The 18,606-nt window shown below is 39.6% G+C and overlaps 1 protein-coding gene across 3 annotated transcripts in view; it reads left to right on the forward strand.

Annotated features, from left to right (window-relative positions):
• The window catches only part of LOC127654735 (mitogen-activated protein kinase kinase kinase 13-like), a 60,598-nt gene that overhangs the window by 1,287 nt on the left and 40,705 nt on the right, over positions 1–18,606 (forward strand). The window contains exon 1 of one of the 3 annotated variants that reach the window (XM_052142057.1): positions 14,647–14,909. The exons of the other annotated variants lie outside the window; for them this stretch is intronic. The gene's annotated coding sequence lies outside the window, so the exon portion shown is untranslated. Of the gene's footprint in view, positions 1–14,646; positions 14,910–18,606 lie in introns of those variants that run through there. 3 annotated transcript variants of the gene reach the window in all.

The following is an 18,606-nucleotide window of genomic DNA, read 5'->3' on the forward strand; positions in this document are numbered from 1 at the left end:
CATTAGATAATCCACATGAAGCACAATGTTACATATGACCACCAGGAGATGGCGCCAAATACACGACACAGACTCAATGATGACTCAAATGACACAGAATGAAACTCATTCTGTGAAATCTCATGACTAAATTCATGTCTGCATGCTATGCAAACCTTCAGTCAGTTTGTATTATTTGTATATATTTGTAATTAATTAGTTCTTATGTACAATTATTCTGTTTTATTTGTGTGGAGATGTTTTTGGACAATAAGATAAATTATATTTTTTATGCGCTTTAACTTTTGAATGCTTTGTAACTGAGAAAAATTGTGTGTTGATATGACCGTTGACATGCTTGGGAACAAAGCAAAAGCTTTTTCGGAGCTTTTTATAACGTATTTGTACCCAGAGTTATATAATGTCAAATCGGTGGTAAGAAAAAAAAAAAGCAAATTTTATTTTGTTTTTGTTTTTTCAGCAGTTCCTTAGACTGAGAGTATCAGAATGTATCATCAGCTATATAATAATTTATATAGTATAATTTTTTTTTGTCGAGTGCAATGGCCCCGCCCACTGGTGCGCAGTCCAAGTCAATAGTGCAGGTTAACTATTCCTAACATAAACCTAAGGGGACCCATCTGCACTATTTTAATAATTTTTTAATATATTCATATGCTAGACTGACATCTGTGACCGCTTGATGCATATCTTGTGGTGCTTTTAAAAGTGCGTCATTTCACCGCTCTTTGGACTATGATGTGTTCGTTTTCTTTCGACTCATGTCAGCGTTGATTGTTTGTGAACCGTCATAATACGATTCCAGCTTTGCAAAGGAACTGCTGTTGAAGGATGGGACAGTTAATAACACTTCAGAAACCTATGCTAACCATTTCATTCATGAATATTTCAAGTGTCACGACTGTTTGATATTTTATGGTGTTAACAGTTGTGCTTGAGTTGAACAGTTTAATATATTCGGATGCGACGTGTTGGATGTGCGTTATACGTAAACCCTGAAATGTAGTTTTATAATGTTGTGGAGCTTGTTGATTCTCTTCCGATTGAGTTTGCTGAATTTGAGGGGCTGCACGATGTTAGCCAATCACAACAGTGGACGTTTATGTTGAGGTTTTAAGGAGATGCTTAGGCCAAAACCGAGTGTTTCAGACAGAGGGCCAAAAACGGGGTTGAAAATGATCCTATATTCTGAACGTTTTGGAGCAAAATAAACTTTTACATTATCATCGGACCTCAGGGAAGATGATAAAATGATTAAAAAATAGCACTTCATGACTCCTTTAATATATAAAGTAAGCTGGATTTCATGTTTGTTGCTTTCTGAAATTTGAGCGCTCAAGTATAAATTGCATTCTCACCGTTGCCACAAGGGGTGCTATAGTGGAAATCCTCCATGATTCGTTTTCTTGTTTGGGTCAACTACTGTCATGGCGGAGCAACAGTTTAAACGAAGATTTCTGAGCAAGCTAAGTTAAAGTTAAGATGTCAACATGTTTATAGCTAGCTACCTGAATAATGACATATCCGGTTTAATGGCACAGACATTTGAAGGAAACTCTATCTCCCCCTTGAGTACTGAGGTTTGTTATCGGCACAGTACAAGGTTCCCATGGGTCCTTAAAAAGGATGCACGTGGGGGCTTGTGAGCGTTTCCAACTGATGCAGAGCAGTTCATGGAAATTGATGACAAGTGATTTACTAATGATCACCTGTTGATGTTGATGATATAGTGTTGGACCATTGGTTGCACCATAAACTGCATCTGGAATTTAATTCAATTTGGACTCTCTCTCTGGCCCTTCCCAACACAGGAAGGAAAGACGAAGAACATTTATTATTGGCCATCAGTTTTAAAAACTATTGGCAGATTTAATTGCCTTTCATTCAGCACATTGTCGTATCAGCAAAATCCGATATCTATTGACCTCTAATTTGTATTTATTTATATAATGGTGCATAAACTTGCATATCATACCCTGTTTATCTGATGATCAATGCTAAAGGCCATGTCGAATGTGTGCCCCTGCCTGTTTAAGTAAGAGTCTGATGCATGATGTATATTGAGACTGTGCGGTTTGCTTTGATATGGGTATACGGTTTTATCTGATCAGGTCTTGAAAAGGTCTTATAAAGACTTAAATTTGATTTTAAAAAATCTGCAGCAACCCTGACAATAACGAGAGCACACGTCAAGTATGTACTTGCATACTTAAGAGTATGTTTCTAGCCTAAATGTCCACGTGTGGCCGTAAGGAGAAGCCGTCCGTCTGTCCATGATGAATGTGCTTACAGAGAAGGGTGCACTTACAGGTCACTCTCTCCAATTTAGCAAATGTGGTTGTTCCCTCGTTCTCCTCTGCACCTCTAATTAAGCAAATGTATGCTCTCACACTTGAGAAGCCTCTCGGCTCTGTGTTTTAAGTGTGCTGGAAGGGAAGTGGATCTTTTTATTTAAAATACTAAATATTACTACTAATAATAACTTTATTTTAAGCAGTATAGTCACACTAAAGGCCAAAGAATACTCCGGTTTTCCACATGCACTGTGCGCCGTGGACATGGCGCAAATTTCAGCACTTCATTGCATTCATTTACCAAATGCATTTCCCATATGATGATCAATATCAGTCAGATTTGAAGGAAAGTGTAAATGCAGAAGATGTGATTGGAAACCGAGAGAGGCAGAGAGCAATGCTCATGCATCCTCATATGAATCAGCATCTAATGTCTTATATAATCTCTCCACTGAGTCAAATGTAAGTAGGACACTAAGGGTCTCCTGCATGCTTGACCAACATTACTTCACAGTCATAGACCAAATATAATATGAAAAAGAAATGATGCAGTTGTTTGTTTGTAAAGGCAATGTGCCCTTCCCAGAAGTGACATCACAGTGTGAGGGGGAGGGGCTGAAACAGGAAGCAGTATTTATGTAATTGTGGGCTGCATCCCTGTAATCCTTGAGAGAAATCTACCGCTCTCCTTCTGCTGTTTTCATTTTCATACGCACCCAGCGTAAGGGGCGACTGTCAGGTTTAGTCACATGCTTGAGCCTGTTAAAGGAGTACATTTATTCCCAGGCTCTAAGTCGAAATAATAGATGATTTGCATGTAGTACTGGACATCGGTCTGAGCTGCTTGTCGCACAGCACAATACATGAGAATGCATAACAAAGCTAAAATAATCAAGTAAAAGCTAACCTGAAGAAGTATGTTTTTAGATTTGCTTCTCGAGTATCAACTGGAAGTGAGTTCTACAATTTAGGAGCATAAAACGAAAAAGCCCTGTCACCCATGGAACCCAAGTGAGTTTGAGGGACAGCGAAAAAACTAGATTGGGAGGATCACAGATTACGCTTCGGCAGAGGCGCAAAAACCACTTATGCAAGGTATGCAATGCATAGGGCACCAGCGGCTCACTAAAAATGGTGCAATCGGCCTCCTCGACCCCTCCAACATCCCCCCCCCCCACTCAGCGCTTATAATGGATGACACTAACCCCCTTGAGATGAGGAGAGCCGTGAAGCAAAACTTCAGTCTAATTAGTGTTTAGACAGAGAAAATTGTTAGTCATCCATATTTTTATCTCATAAATACAGTAATGGCCTAATTCAGGAAAAAGAAAAACAATCATCATTTCGTGGTTCTTGTGCTTTTACTATGCAAATACCATAGTTTAACTATTCTGTTGTAATAACCGTTACTGTTGTAGGCTAACCATGTTTTGTTTTTGGCAAAAAACATGGTTTTACTATAGTTATATTGTAATAACTGAAGTATGTTTATTTATTATAGATAATTCTTGTGGTTACTGCTTTTACAACAAATAAATATGATATACATTGTTGAATTAAGATTTGTATTACATTATTGTATTATTACTGTGGTTATATTATGAATATCAAGGTTAAAACATGGTTACCATAGTAAAACTATGGTAAATTTGCGAGGAAATGCCAGCCTTATCGAGAGGGAACGCGAGCCTTATCGCGAGGGAATGCAAACCGCAAACCTTATCGCGAGAGAACGCAAACCTTATCTCGAGGGAACACAAAATGTATCGCGAGGGAACGCAAACCGCAAGCCTTATCACGAGGGACCGCCAACCTTATCGCGAGAGAACGCAAACCGCCAACCTTATCGCGAGGGAACGCAAACCATATCGCGAGGCAACGCAAACCGCAAACCTTATCGCGAGGGAACGCAAACCGCAAACCTTATCGCGAGGAAACACAAACCATATCGCGAGGGAACACAAACCATATCGCGAGGCAACGCAAACCGCAAACCTTATCGCGAGGGAACGCAAACCATATCGCGAGGAAACACAAACCATATCGCGAGGGAACGCAAACCGTATCACGAGGGAACACAAACCATATCGCGAGGCAGCAAACGCAAACACGCAGACACAAACCTTATCGCGAGTGAAAGCGCAAACCTTATGCGGAACGCAAACTTAGCAGGCAACGCAAATCACAAACCTTTTCGCTAGGGATTGCAAACCGCAAACCTTATCGCGATGAAACGCAAACCATATCACGAGGGAACGCCAACCGTATCGTGAGGGAACACAAAATGTATCGCGAGGGAACGCAAACCACAAACCTTATCGCAAGGGAACGCAAACCTTATCGCGAGGGGAGGGAACGTGAACCGCAAACCTTATCGCAAGGGTAACGCAAACCGTATCTCGAGAAAAAGCAGAGCTCTATAATGCTATTATGTATCCTTACTTGAGAAATGCAGCGATGTTTTATCACCTTAAGAGTACACTAGCATATAGATGCCCTGCAAGCTTGCAGACACGAACTAAAAGCCACACACAAAAAAGATTTCATGGGCTTTTAAAGGGACTTTGTGGCCAATAGACTCATCATAATAAAGATGGCAGTTATGTGTATATCGACAGGTAATTAGTCCTTCAGTAGTCGGGACTACTGTCACTATAGCCAGACTATCACCGTCTCCATCTTCCCCCTCTTTCTCTATTTATCGCCCTCTCACCTCCTCAGTCTCCTCCTCCTCCCCCCTCAATCCAGAGTGATCTCTTTTCTCCTGCTGAGTGACATTTCTATAATGAAGTGATCTGTGCTTTCGTCTCAGTGGGGCTTGAGCAGGGAACAGCACCACAGAAACTCAACTACTACAGTAACGGCTCTTCTGGCGGATGAATCGTGATTTGAGCTTATTGCCTCTGTGTGATCATGACCGGAAGATATTCAGAGCCGGAGTCATAACATGCTATTTACATGTTGCTATTGTTATGCTAAAAGATTAAACGTATTAAAATGAAATGTTACTTGCTTTGGTGAGGATAAAAACACTGAATATGTTTTCAACCTTACAGCCCAAGCCACATTGCATTAAATATGCAATATAACAATGACAAGTAAATTTCAGAAGTCATAAATATTAGTAAACATGCACGGTAACTTCAAAGCACAACGTACAGAAGACGTAGACGTATGTGTTTATGGACATAGGCGTAATGACGCAAGGAGGAACGTCGTAAGCCAGCGATTTTGCGTCACATCCGACCCGACACCTCAAAATACAAATAATTTGAATAGGCTTACTGTAGTTAATTTGGGGTAAGGTAAGGACATTGTTTTGAACACTTGAAGTGTTTATGTACTTAATCAATAATGACAATTTGGCACTGCCAGGTCTCCTAAGCAACCAAATTGGCCCGGTTGCTAGGGAGAGTGGAGTCACATGGGGTATCCTCCTAGTGCTCGCTCTAATGTGGTTTTCGCTCTCAGTGGGGCGTGTGGTGAGTTGTGCATGGATGCTGCAGAGAATAGCGTGAAGCCACCACAGGTGCAACGTCTCCGCGGTAACGCACTCAACATGCCACGTGATAAGATGTGCGGATTGATGGTCTCGGACACGGAGGCAACTGAGGTGGCGGCGTAGTGGGCTAAAGCACATAACTGGTAAGCAGAAGGTTGCTGGTTCGATCCACACAGCCACCACCATTGCGTCCTTGAGCAACGCACTTAATCCAGGTTGCTCCAGGGGGGATTGTCCCTGTAATAAGGGCTCTGTAAGTCGCTTTGGATAAAAGCATCTGCCAAATGCATAAATGTAAATGTCCTCAACACCCGGATTGTCACTACGCCACCACGAGGACTTAGAGCGCCATTGGGAATTGGGCATTCCAAATTGGGGAGAAAGGGGGAGGGGAAAGAAATGGCAATTTATTCATTTTTAACCAAAAAAACATACATAGTGCAGCTTTAATCAAGTCTTTGTAATTGCTCTGTAAGGGGTGGAGCTCTCTCAGATGGCAGTCTGCTGGAGAATTGGGTTAAGCCCTGAAGTGAGTCATCTTTTGGGGGTATTACATTGAGCTTGGCTTAGGGGCATTAACTTCAGGGCTGAGATATAGCGTTTGTATTAAAGGTGCAGTTTGTAATGGAGCAAACCATCTTAGTTCTAGAAGTTCCTCTTAAAAGAGTTCCAATTCATGAACCAAACCAACCCCCCACCCCTCCCCCCGCTCCGAGGTGAATCACAACATTACAAACTTTGATTTGAAGCAAATAGATGAAATTACTCTGACGTCACACTTAGGAAACCGCGCTTCCGTGTTCTTTAGATCTGCAGATTTCAATGAGGAAATAGGCAGCGCTGCAGTTTTAATCATCTTTTAAGCTTTGTAGACTGTAATAATATGTGTTCATGTTAATACATTTTGTTATAAAGTAGGGATGGGCACGAGTAATTGGGTACTCGGACGTGACAGCAATTATCGATCCTAAAAATGATGATCGATGGTGATCAAGCATGATGGGACTTTTTTCACTTTATTCGAAATTCAGTGACTATTACTTGACAACCAGGGGTGTACTTGGAAGAGAAATTGGACCAGAATTATACATAGAAACTGGCCCAAAGTTGGGCGGGGGGGTGCATATCGCTGCCCACTTCGGCATATCGTTTTGTGGCCCGTTCTAACGCGGCGGCTCATTTCAGCTTAATCCTGGTTCTCCCGGTGGCCAGTTCGCCCCTGATCGGCCCCAAAGTGCATCGGTCCTTGGATAATGAGAGCATCTTCACAGCTGGAAGGCATAAATTCCACTGAACTTTAATGTTGTTTCTCTTTTAAAGAGCGAATGATGCATTATTTTTGGATTACGTGATTATTTTTATTCACTTATCCTTTCACCAACAGTAGTTCATGCACTGCGGTGCCGGAGATGGGTCCCGTTCCTCCCATTATATTGTATATGGTGGGCTTGATCTTTGTTAGACCATGTTTTACCTCATATCAGTCACAGCGACAGCACTTTGGATATTAAAAACAGCCACTTGCGGAGTTTAATAAAAAAGTGTATATATTCACCAACAGGTGGGTATCTCAGCAAGTAAAGACGCTGACTACCACACTTGGAGTCGCAAGTTTAAATCCAGGGCGTGTGGAGTGACTCAGGCTTGCTAAGCAACCAATTGGCACAGCAGCTAGGTGGATAGTGGTGGATAGTGAACCTCCTTGTGGTCGCTATAATGTGGTTCTCGCTCTCGGTGGGGCGCTTGGTGTGTTGTGCGTGGATGCCTCCGAGAATAGCGTGAAGCCTCCACGCTCCACGCTAGGTCGCCACGGTAACGCGGTAACGAGCCACGTGATAAGATGCATGGATTGATGGTCTCAGATGCGGAGTAGATAGACCGCATCATAGGAGTGAGCGCTGTGATTCTCTGATTGGTGAATTTTTTCCCCCTCAGAATTATGGGTAGTGTAGTTCTTCCCTAGAAATTCTAAGTTGAAATAATATGGACTATTGGCTTCAGCAGAAGCATATACCGTTGATTAACAACCTCTGAGCCCACGATAGGTCTGCATTTAACCCTTTAAGCTCAGATAAACAAAAATGATCAAAATATTTCTAACTGCAGTCTTGACTAGCACAAAATAAGTATCATTTGAAAACTTAGAAGTTCTACTTTACAATGCATGTAGACATTATGACCAAAATTGAAAAAGTGCTTTGATATTTGCTGACAAATCAGAAGTGTTCAATTTTGATAATTGATTAATCAGTTTGCACTGTACATATTACTGCAATCAGTAAAAACATCAAACTGATCAAATAGTCATGTGTCATATGTTGTTGGAAAGCTCTCAAAGAGTAAAATACAACCAGACTATTTGTTTTACTCACAGACAAAAATATAGTGATTTATAGTATATGTCTTTGACATGCATTACGTGTTAACAGCTGTTGCTTATTTGCTGCGTTTTCACTTAAACTTCTCAAAAAAAATAAACAGAACATTAAACATTAATTAACATTACTTCGAGGAGGTGATTATATTTAAAATGAGTGCACACAAAATGTAATCAGATGCATAGATCATTGGACGCATAGATGCATTGGGGAATGCTTGTATTGGGATTCAGATTGCTGTGACCAGAGGTGGAAGTCATCCAAATATGGGCAGGGAGAATTGTTTACTCTAAATGCATATGGCCACCAGGAGATGGCACCAAGGACGTGACACAGAACGGAATGGCACTTCCTGTTAATGGCTCATCAATGGTAGATGGGGGTGATGTTGTAAACCTTTTTGAAAACGGTAACTGTTTTTGCCACTAGTGCCATATAATTACACACTTGTTAGTTTATGCTCGAGTCTGGGCTTGTATAAATCTAGAACAGGGCATTTCTAGAATGTGCTTGTAATGTATTTCCACCTTGTATGCATTCAATGCCAAAGAGGAGTGTATTAAGCAAACATCTGATCGGCTGATTCAGCGCCGACTGTGCATTGTCAAGGGCCGCCATCAGTCTGACTACCCCAAACCCCCCCCACCCCCATCTTTGGTGGGGAGACAATGCCCTTCCGGCCGTTTTGTCAGCCGGTGCTCCAGCCCGCCTCCCTAGAGAGACGAGAGGAGTCTGAAAGGGCGAGCGGAGACACAGAGAGAGAAGAACTTGCTCCCGGACACGCTGTCGCCCTGTCCACAACGGCGGCTCCTGCTCCTGGAGGACGGAACCTGTCCTCCCCTTCTCAGCAGATGGCCGCGGTTCCTCCGGATCTTGGCGGACTGCAGCGACGTCTCCGTCCCAGGCAGACAGCCACGTCTGCTCCCTTGGTGGATGGCAGCGGCGAGGACTCCCTGACAGCGCATCCCTCCTCCCTCCCGGGTTTCGGCACCACTGTAACCATATAAAGGATGGGCAAAGAGGAGGCAGGAACCGACAGAACAGTCAACATAAAGTTTTAATGTCCATCTTAAAACAAACATAAACAAACACAGACACATGCTATGCAGCCATGTGAGTCTCGAACCGGCGTCTCTGGCTTCCCTTTATCTCGCTCTACCGCTGATCAGCAGATTCAGCGCTGGCCGTGCTCATCACGGCCTGGCCACGCCCTCCTCCTCTCATGGTTTTGCTGTCATATGACGAAGCTCTTTTAGAACGAATGAAGATCTTTCAACGAAACGCTGTAAGATATCACAGATTTGCAAGCAATACGTCAATGTGTTTATTTATAGATTTAACAGCACTAGCATTGAACATACGTTATCAACTGAACGTGATTTACTGATGCCTATACTAAATTATGCAACTTCATTTATAGAGCCCATATATTTAAAAAAAACTGTCCAATGCCCACTAACCAGTCACGTTAGCTTTATGAGCGATTTAAATAAATTCGTTCTGCTTGTGTTTCACGAATGTGACCCGATCCGTGTTCAATGACCCGTATCTCAGTAATGGAATAAATGTTAAATTCTTTATTTTATTTACATTTTTTGTAACCAAGACTTTAAGTTATATACCTTCATTGCATTTGAGGAATAAACCTACACTGAGAAATACAAATAGTGACAACGAGCCCCAGTTATCTGCATTTTACTGGCATCCTGCAATTAAATTATCGGCGATGGCAGTAGGCACTGAAGAATCCATATCGAACAACCACTTGCACCATCCATTGACAAAGCCCTTGAGTTATTTGGAACTAACAACATGATGTGCTAACACTATATTAACATCGCCAATAATCTCAAACGGGTCAAATATTGGCTGAATAATCAGTAAAAAACATTTGAAGTTCTTATCAGGATCATGACAGTATCACTCTCTCTTAGCATTAGCATTCATGTCATCACTCTCTCTGGTTTTCCCCTAGTTTTTTATTGACCTTTTCGAAATCTCGACTTTCACGGAGATGACAATGTTGTCCACGTCTTTGTGCTTTTATGCTTGTTGTTCATTTCAGGTCACACTCCTGAGACTTTATAATATAAATGCTTAATCTCATATTTGTCAACAATACTATTCCCATACTTCAAACTGTGGTATTTGATAGTTTTGTTGACTTTGCTATTATTATAAAGTGTGTAAAATAAAACGTTGTCTAATAATTAAGAGTGACTAGTAGTGCAATGCTCAGGGTTACTTTTGTTCTTCACTGAACAATGATTTGCATGACTCCATATTGAATGACGCTTTTGGATAGACTCTCTCACTACTGTTTAACAAAGTCATTGTTACATAACTCACCTGTGCCCAGACCTGACGAGGCGATCAGAGAGCACTGTAATCTCAGACTCTGTCTGTCTGTCAGCCGCTGGCAGGCCTGGACCGGACTTGTTACACAGACTCATGCATGTCTAAATAGTGTGTGACACACACCTTGAACCCTTGAAGAATCCCTGCCATCATTTGATCTTTAATACACAGTATGTATGTGTGATTGGTGAGTGCTTGTGTGTTTTGGCACATGCACAATTGACTTTGAACTGTACATGAACCTATTAAGTGTTACGGCGTTATGGTGAACAGGTTGTATACAATATCGGACCTAAGGAATATTCCGGGTTCAATACCAGTTGAGCTCAATCGACAGCATTTGTGGCATAATTGTGGTATTATTGATCACCACAAAAATGTATTTCAACTTGTGGCTTCTTTTTATTACAAAAGCCAAATTCTGGGTTCCTCCAGTGAGGCTCTTACAATGGAAGTCAATGGGGTCAATCTGTAAACATTCAAATACTCACCGTTTCTAAAGTATAGACACAAGACGTAAACAATATGAGCGTTAACAGGATTTTAGTGGGATAAAATAACGTATCTTTTCTGTGTAAAATCTTAAACCTATACTTAGCTGATAATAGCGCTGCAACTAACAATTATTTTGATAATTGACTAATCTAACGATTATTCGACTATTCGACGATTAAATATTAACCGATTATTCGGCTTGTGCCCCGAGTTAAAGGGTGGTATTAAACGTGCTTACTAACAATAAAGAGGACAAAATAATCTTTTTAAAATACCTCTAAATGACATTCACTGAATTACAAGGGGGAAAAAAAAACTAAGTTTAATTCAGTAAAAAATTCACTACAAAAAAGAATTTTGCTATTAAGAGATTTTTCAGTTTTTTTCCTTTTTAAAATGATCAAAAAATTATTAAAGCAAGATACATTTACTTGAGAAGCAACATGTAAGATATTTAGACTTTAGAGAATATACCTTGAAAATAAATGTATTTTTTATGTGTATGTCACAAGCCATCACGTTATAATCTGGCTGCAGCAAACGAGTGTTCATCAGCCGGGTGCAGTTTCTATCTCTCTCCCTTAAGGCGGGTGCACACTGTACGATTTATTATAGTCCTTTACGATTGTTGCTTGTCAGACTGTACGATATGAACGCATTGATATGGCCCTGGCACACTGTGCGATGTTCTGTTAGACTGCACGATATACATCGTAGCCGACTGCGATCCCAATCGTCCCGATCAGTGAACCTGAACGTGTTTCTGAACGGAAGTGAAACGGCAAAATTTGCCCACCATGAAGGAGCAATGTTTTTCTCTCTCTGAATGTCAGGACATCAGCATTTCTGTTGCTCCAACACCACTCATCACGAGCATAGGCTAACATTTACATTTTGTCAGCGGTTGAGAATGAACATGAGTGCGGGAGGAAGTCTACAGTAATAATGAGCTGCCACATGCAAATATTCATTGTTGAAATAAAAAGTTAAAATTACAGACTTCTCCGTTCACATTGGAGAAAACGCAAAAGGTGGGTTATAGTACGTCTTGCTCCTCTTTCGGCTGATAATATATCCCGCTTGCAAATGCCCTATGGATGATGCACAATCATGACGTTGATTTCTAAAATTGTATTCGACTGTATTTGCTGATTTGGATTAAAACGTCCCATAAATACTTACCAGAATAAATTGTCCAATCTTTCTATTTTATTTATTTATTAATTTTAAATGAAATTGGAGTGATGTGAATCTTAACTGAAGACGTTTACAGACATGTAAAGTACATTTATTAAATGTAAAACCGTAATTAAAATAATGTTGTAAAGAAAACGCATGATAAATGTCAAGGAAAAAAACGAGAACGCAACAATTTATTTATTTTAATTTTGTAGCAGATTTCATTCTGAGAACAATGCTTTCATGTTCCTGACGTGTTACAATTTTGTCCAAGGATTGTCTTCTTATTCATTTATTAACTTTTTATAGCAGATGCACTATACGGATGTGATGCTACATTTCAGACACGGCCCAAATTCGTCAGAGGCCGAAGATACTCACAAAGGCTATTAATCGACCGTCTGTGAACGACTCCTAGAAGCGCCACTAAACGCACAGGGAAGTCCCAGTTTCAGAGTTTATTTATACAGCACGCTTCCTTATTATTTGAACTTTAATAAAGGATGCATTAAAGATATAACATTGGGGGTGTTTCCTTTATTTTGTACTTTTGCATTATAATTCCTTCATACTTTATGATCTACACCTTTTAGGCTGTTTGGAAAATGTACCTAGGTATAGTAAAATTATTCTTATTATTGCAGTTACAGTTGACTTTGACCATGTCTTGTGTGTTTGTGACCGTGAGAGAACTGGTGGTTTACTGGAACAGGGTAAAGTCATCCCCGTCCTTGTTCTAACGATGCATTTCTCTTATTCATGTTATGGACACAAGAGCTGTCAGTGTTTGTGTTCCGATGGTTCTGAAATATTAATGAGAGACTGTAACGGAGCCGACCCAGTGCTGGATACCTTACGAACAGCCCCATTTGGGCCAAATAGTCTTTTAAGATATATTTCAGTCTTCATGTCGACGTCTGGCAAAAAATAATAAAAAAATAACAAATAAAATCAGCTTTTTGACTATATTTGATTTGAATCAAAATGTTCTTATATTTGCTCAGCGATGCAAATAAAATGCAAGATCTAAAATCCAGTAAAACTCCAGTAATAACAATTTAGGCATGATTGAAGAATAGTTATGGGTGTTTCTTCAACTTTGGATTTGGTAAACAAGTAAGCTAAATTTTTGAGAAAATGTATTGGGGCAAAATGGTGGAAATGACTCGACAACTGTGGGACGGTTGTAGTTTTTGAAACATTTATAGAAATAATTTCCACACAACAAATATTGAAATGGTTTGTTTATTTTAGCCTACTCTTTGTTTAGATTATTATAGTTTTCAGCATGTAATAATTTTTATTTTCATAATGGATTTTCATAGATCAATATTGAAAGTCTGAGTCTGAGATGAGACTAAAACCTATACATAAAAATACATAATCTATACATGAAAGGCATTTGAAAATGCTGAAGGCATAGTAAAGAGTTAGTTTTAGTGCGATTTAAAACTTCAGAAAGCATAGAGTTCAAAAATAAAAATCAACCTCTGGGACATGAAATACCCTTATGTGAAATTTATGCACCAATGATAAAAATTATTAATATGGTTCAAACTTTATTTTGCAGTGTCTTTGTTATACATATCACATGTAATGAGTAATCTGAATATATTATGCATAATTACAGGGAACTAACCCCAAACCAAACCCTAAAAATAAACCTGTAGTACGTACATGTTAATTAATATTACTCAGTACTTGCATGTATAATTTGTTACAAGGACACTGTAAAATAAAGTGTAACCTAAGCATGTGCTAGTTATGTGCCGAAAATAAAAATTCTGGACACACTGATCTGAAACGCAAAAATAAACATTCTTGAATCAAACTTGCCAACTTTAACACTTAGATATATTAGCCTATTAAATATTAAAACATCTCTTTCGAATGCTTTTCATTCATACCAGCAAGTCGCAAGAAAAGGATCGCGAAAACGATCTTCGTGAAACTTAAAAATTAAATCATTGTGATATTTACAATGTTGCTAAATTAGATTTTGCCAGCTCCACATAAATTTGCAATTCCTTCCGAATATATTTCGGTATTTTTTTTGTCATATTGCTCGGCACTAATTTCTGCGTTCGGAAGAATATGTCCATGTTGTAGTTAAGGACCAGACAAGGACTCTGCTGAGATTTGAACTTCAACATTGTTAAACTGATAAAGCAGCTTAATTTGGAGAGCCCCTGGCTAGTGATCTAGTGTGTCTCAAACATCTCCCCAAACCATCTACACAGACACCAGTATTGTGTTTAAACTTCTGGAACTGCACAGTGTAGCTTCAGACGTGTTTTATTTATTGTGCTGAATGTGCGATTTAGATTCTTTGAACTTTGGAATGTTATCAGGTATGTCAAACAGGACTGACTTGCTAAGCAAACATGCTAGCCACTCCTGTAAGTCAACGCAGTCCGTTTAGTCACTGTTCAACACCATACAGGTTTTACATTAATGGACACACTTCAGCTTGAAGTTATTACAATTTTACAGTAGTAACAACAACTGCATTAACTACGGTATTGTGGGACGACAGTACATTTTTGTTTGGGGAAAATCTAAAAGCATTTTAAAGAACGTTTTAGGAACGTATAAAGACGTCATTTGCTGGCATGAGGGTTGCTGTCTGTTTTGGTGTGATTTGTTATGTTGTGTTTTGTTAGTCTGACTGAAACTAACGAAGCGAGGACTGTTAAATTATGGGTAAGTGAGTTCATCCAACATTATTTGAGAACCACACTTAAGGCGCTTCTGCCAGCCTCATTAGCAAGTCCTCTGAAGTAGGTATGCATGCGTTTTATTAAGTAATTAACATAAATTATATGATACATTTATGAACGGGACTTCAAATGTACCTTGTTATCAGAATGAAATGTAAACATATATAAATATATACAGTGGCAAGAATAAGTATGTGAACCCTTTGGAATTAGCTGGATTTCTTCATTGTCTGGTCATTAAATGTGATCTCATCTTCATCAAAGTCACAAGTATAGACAAACACAGTGTGCTTAAGATAACACCACACAAACAATTATAATCTTTCATGTCTTTACTGAACACATCCCATTAAACATTCACAGTGCTGTGGAAAAAGTAAGTGAACCCTTGGATTTAATAACTGGTCGATCCTCCTTTGACAGCAGTAACCTCAACCAAGCGTTTCCAGTAGCTGAGGATTAGACCTGTACAATGTTTAGAAATTTTGGATCATTCTTCCTTGCAGAACTGCTCTAGCTCAGCCATATTCTCAGGATGTCTGGTGTGGATGGCTCTTTTTCTCCCCAAGGTCATTCCACAGCATCTGTATTGGGGTAAGTTCTGGGCTCGGACTGGGACACTTCAGAAAGTGGATTTCCTTTTATGAAGTCATTCTGTAGTGGATTTACTTTGATGTTTAGGGTCATTGTCCTGCTGCATCACACAACTACTGAGCTTCAGCTGTGCACAGCCACCCTGATATTATCCTGTAGGATATCTTGATAAACTTGGGAATTCATTTTTCCCCTTGGTGATGGCAAGTGGTGCAGGCCCCGAAGCAGCCCCAAATCATGATGTTCCCGCCACCGTACTTCACAGTTGGGATGATGTTTCATGTTGGTATGTGGTGCCCTTTTCATGCCATACGTAGTGCTGCGTGTTCTTCTCAATTCAACCGTAGTTTCATCGGTCCACAAAACATTTTCCCAGTAGCGTTGTGGAGAGTCAAAATGGTCTTTGGAAAACTTAAGGAGCACAGCAATGATTTTGTTAGAAAGCAGCGGCTTCCGTCATGATGTCCATGAACACACACCTGTTTAATGTTTTCCATACATTAGACTCATGTACAGAGATTTTAACCAGGTCCAATGATTCCTTCAAGTCTTTATCTGTCACTCTAGGGTTCTTTATTACCTCATTGAGCATTCTGCGGTGTTCCCTTTGAGTCATCTTGTCTGGACGGCCACTTCTAGTGAGAGTACCTATAGTACCAAATCATCTGCATATATAGACAATGTGTCTAACTGTGCACAGATGAATATATAAGCAACAATTCTTGATTGTAGGTCTTCTGAGATCTCTATTTTGCGAGTCATGGTCCACATCAGCAGATGCTTCTTGTGAATAGCAAACGCAAAATGTTTGAGTGCTTTTTATAAGTCAAAGTAGCTCTAACCCACACCTACAATCTCGTTTCATTAATTGGAAGCCAGGTTTGCCGACTCTAGACTCTAATTAGCTTTTGTTGACCTCATTAGCTTTAGGGGTTCACATACTTTTTCCAACCAACACTGTAAGTGTTTGAATGATGTATTTAATATGTGCAAGAACAATACAATAATATGCGTGTTATTAGTTTAAACTGATTGTGTTTGTTCATTATTGTAACAGATTATGATCAAAGCAGATTTTAAGACACGTTTAAACGTAAGGTAATTCCAAAGGGTTCACATACTTTTTGCTAAACATTTTCATTTTTACATGCTGACTAGTTAAGGCCAGCATTATGCAAACAGAAATACTCTTTGTTATTGTTTGAGTGATATAACCTATAAAACATTACGAATTAGCAAAACCGAATAATTCAATGATTCTGTGCACTTTTGGGTGGGTGTGTGCGTGCCTCCCTGCTGAATAAACCCATATGGGACGTCTATATCGCACCAGCTGATCCATTGTTCTTTATTTAATGTAATGTTTTTTTAACCTTCATTTACAATTCCACTGTTAATGTCTGAGGCTGGCCTCAGTCTTGCATGAAACGAGTCGTTTTGGGTGCCGTTACGCTTTAATTGGGCAGAATAGGCTGTTAAAGATATGGGTCTTTGTCTCGATGTGGGGTGTGCGAGGCACCCTCTGGGTGTGGCTGGGGGGAGGCACATTTGACAGGGCACATCCCCTGTTATGAGCACACACACACACACACCCTAGAGATTTGACATTTAATGATCCAGGCATAGCAGCTGTTCATTAGTTGATGCTTTTAGTGTCTCTCACCTCCACATGCTGTGTTCTGACACCCAGATTAAGATTTCCTCCTTTATTTCTGTCCCGCTTTCCACCTGAATCTATTAAACGAGGCCAGACGGTGTGAACAATGCTCTCAATTCAAAAATAAAAAGGAAATGTCTTAATAAATCTGGCTTCCCTCGATATCGCGGCACAGACCATAAAAATGACACGACCCTTTCGAATTCTACTTCTTTACCTTAAAGCGCTACGGAGGACGTCAACTTGGTATTATGGAAGGTTGATTTTAAAAAAAGTTTTATTTTATACATATATTTATTGTTTTTTAGAAATAATTTGCTATATCGTGATATATGGTACATTGACAAATAAGGTTGTCCGAAGTGATTCAAGAATATCAAGACGTTTTCTCATGGTTTCACTAAATGACTCTGAAACAAATGTGCCTTTTCATAAAAATGTCCAAATATTAATTTTTAATGATATGAAAAAATTATTATTTAAATCTTCACACACAGTCTTGCGGGTCTGAAGAGATCTTCTGTGTTTTATGATTTTTGTCACATGACAACAAAATTTCTACATACATGTTGGTTGCAGCACATGACTTGTTTTTTTTGGGGGGGGGGGGGGTGTTCACTGTCCTTTTCTGCATATCGCGGCGCTGTTTTGTGGTCCGTTCTGCATAACGTGTGGCTCATTTTAAGTTATCGCGGCCCATTCGGCACATTTTGCGGTCGACCCACCGGCCCGCTCGGTTCTCCCAATGGCCAGTCCACCCCTAATCAGCCCAAAAGTGCATCGGCCCACCGGGAAAATGGTATGCCAGATTGCCAGTCTAGCCCTGCTTTAAACTGCACAAATAATATCATAATGACTTTGAACTTAGTAATTGAAAATGTATGTATGTGTTATTTCTGCATTTATTCACCCATGTTGTTCCAAAAACATGATTCTTCTTTCCTCAGGGAAATGCAAAAAGTGATGCTAGGCAGAATGACAGCCTCAGTCACCATTCACTTTCAATGTATGGAAAAAAAGATGCAGTGAAAGTGAATGGTGACTGAGGCTGTCATTCTGCCTAGCATCTCCTTTTATGTACCATGGAAGAAAGTCATACGGGTTTGGAACAACATGAGGATGAGTAAACAATGAGAGAGTTTTCATTTTTGGGACTATCCCTTCTAGGTTTAAAAAAAATAAAATGTATCCCTGTGAACCATCATTCAACCAAACATTTTTGTTCAAAATTTAGATTCTTAATTGTATCTCAAAATTAATTTTTTTCACTCAATTAAAAGTATACAGAACAAAATTGAATAACGGTCATTTTTAAGCACCAATAAATCAATGCAATAAAATTGCTCATTTTTTTTTAGCAAAACTGATTTCCTTGTCTGTCTGGTTTTGTAAGAGGGATTTTGAAGCATCATACTGCTTAATGTTTAAA

This window comes from Xyrauchen texanus, chromosome 14, assembly GCF_025860055.1.
Source record: "Xyrauchen texanus isolate HMW12.3.18 chromosome 14, RBS_HiC_50CHRs, whole genome shotgun sequence".
Taxonomy (NCBI): Eukaryota; Metazoa; Chordata; class Actinopteri; order Cypriniformes; family Catostomidae; genus Xyrauchen; species Xyrauchen texanus.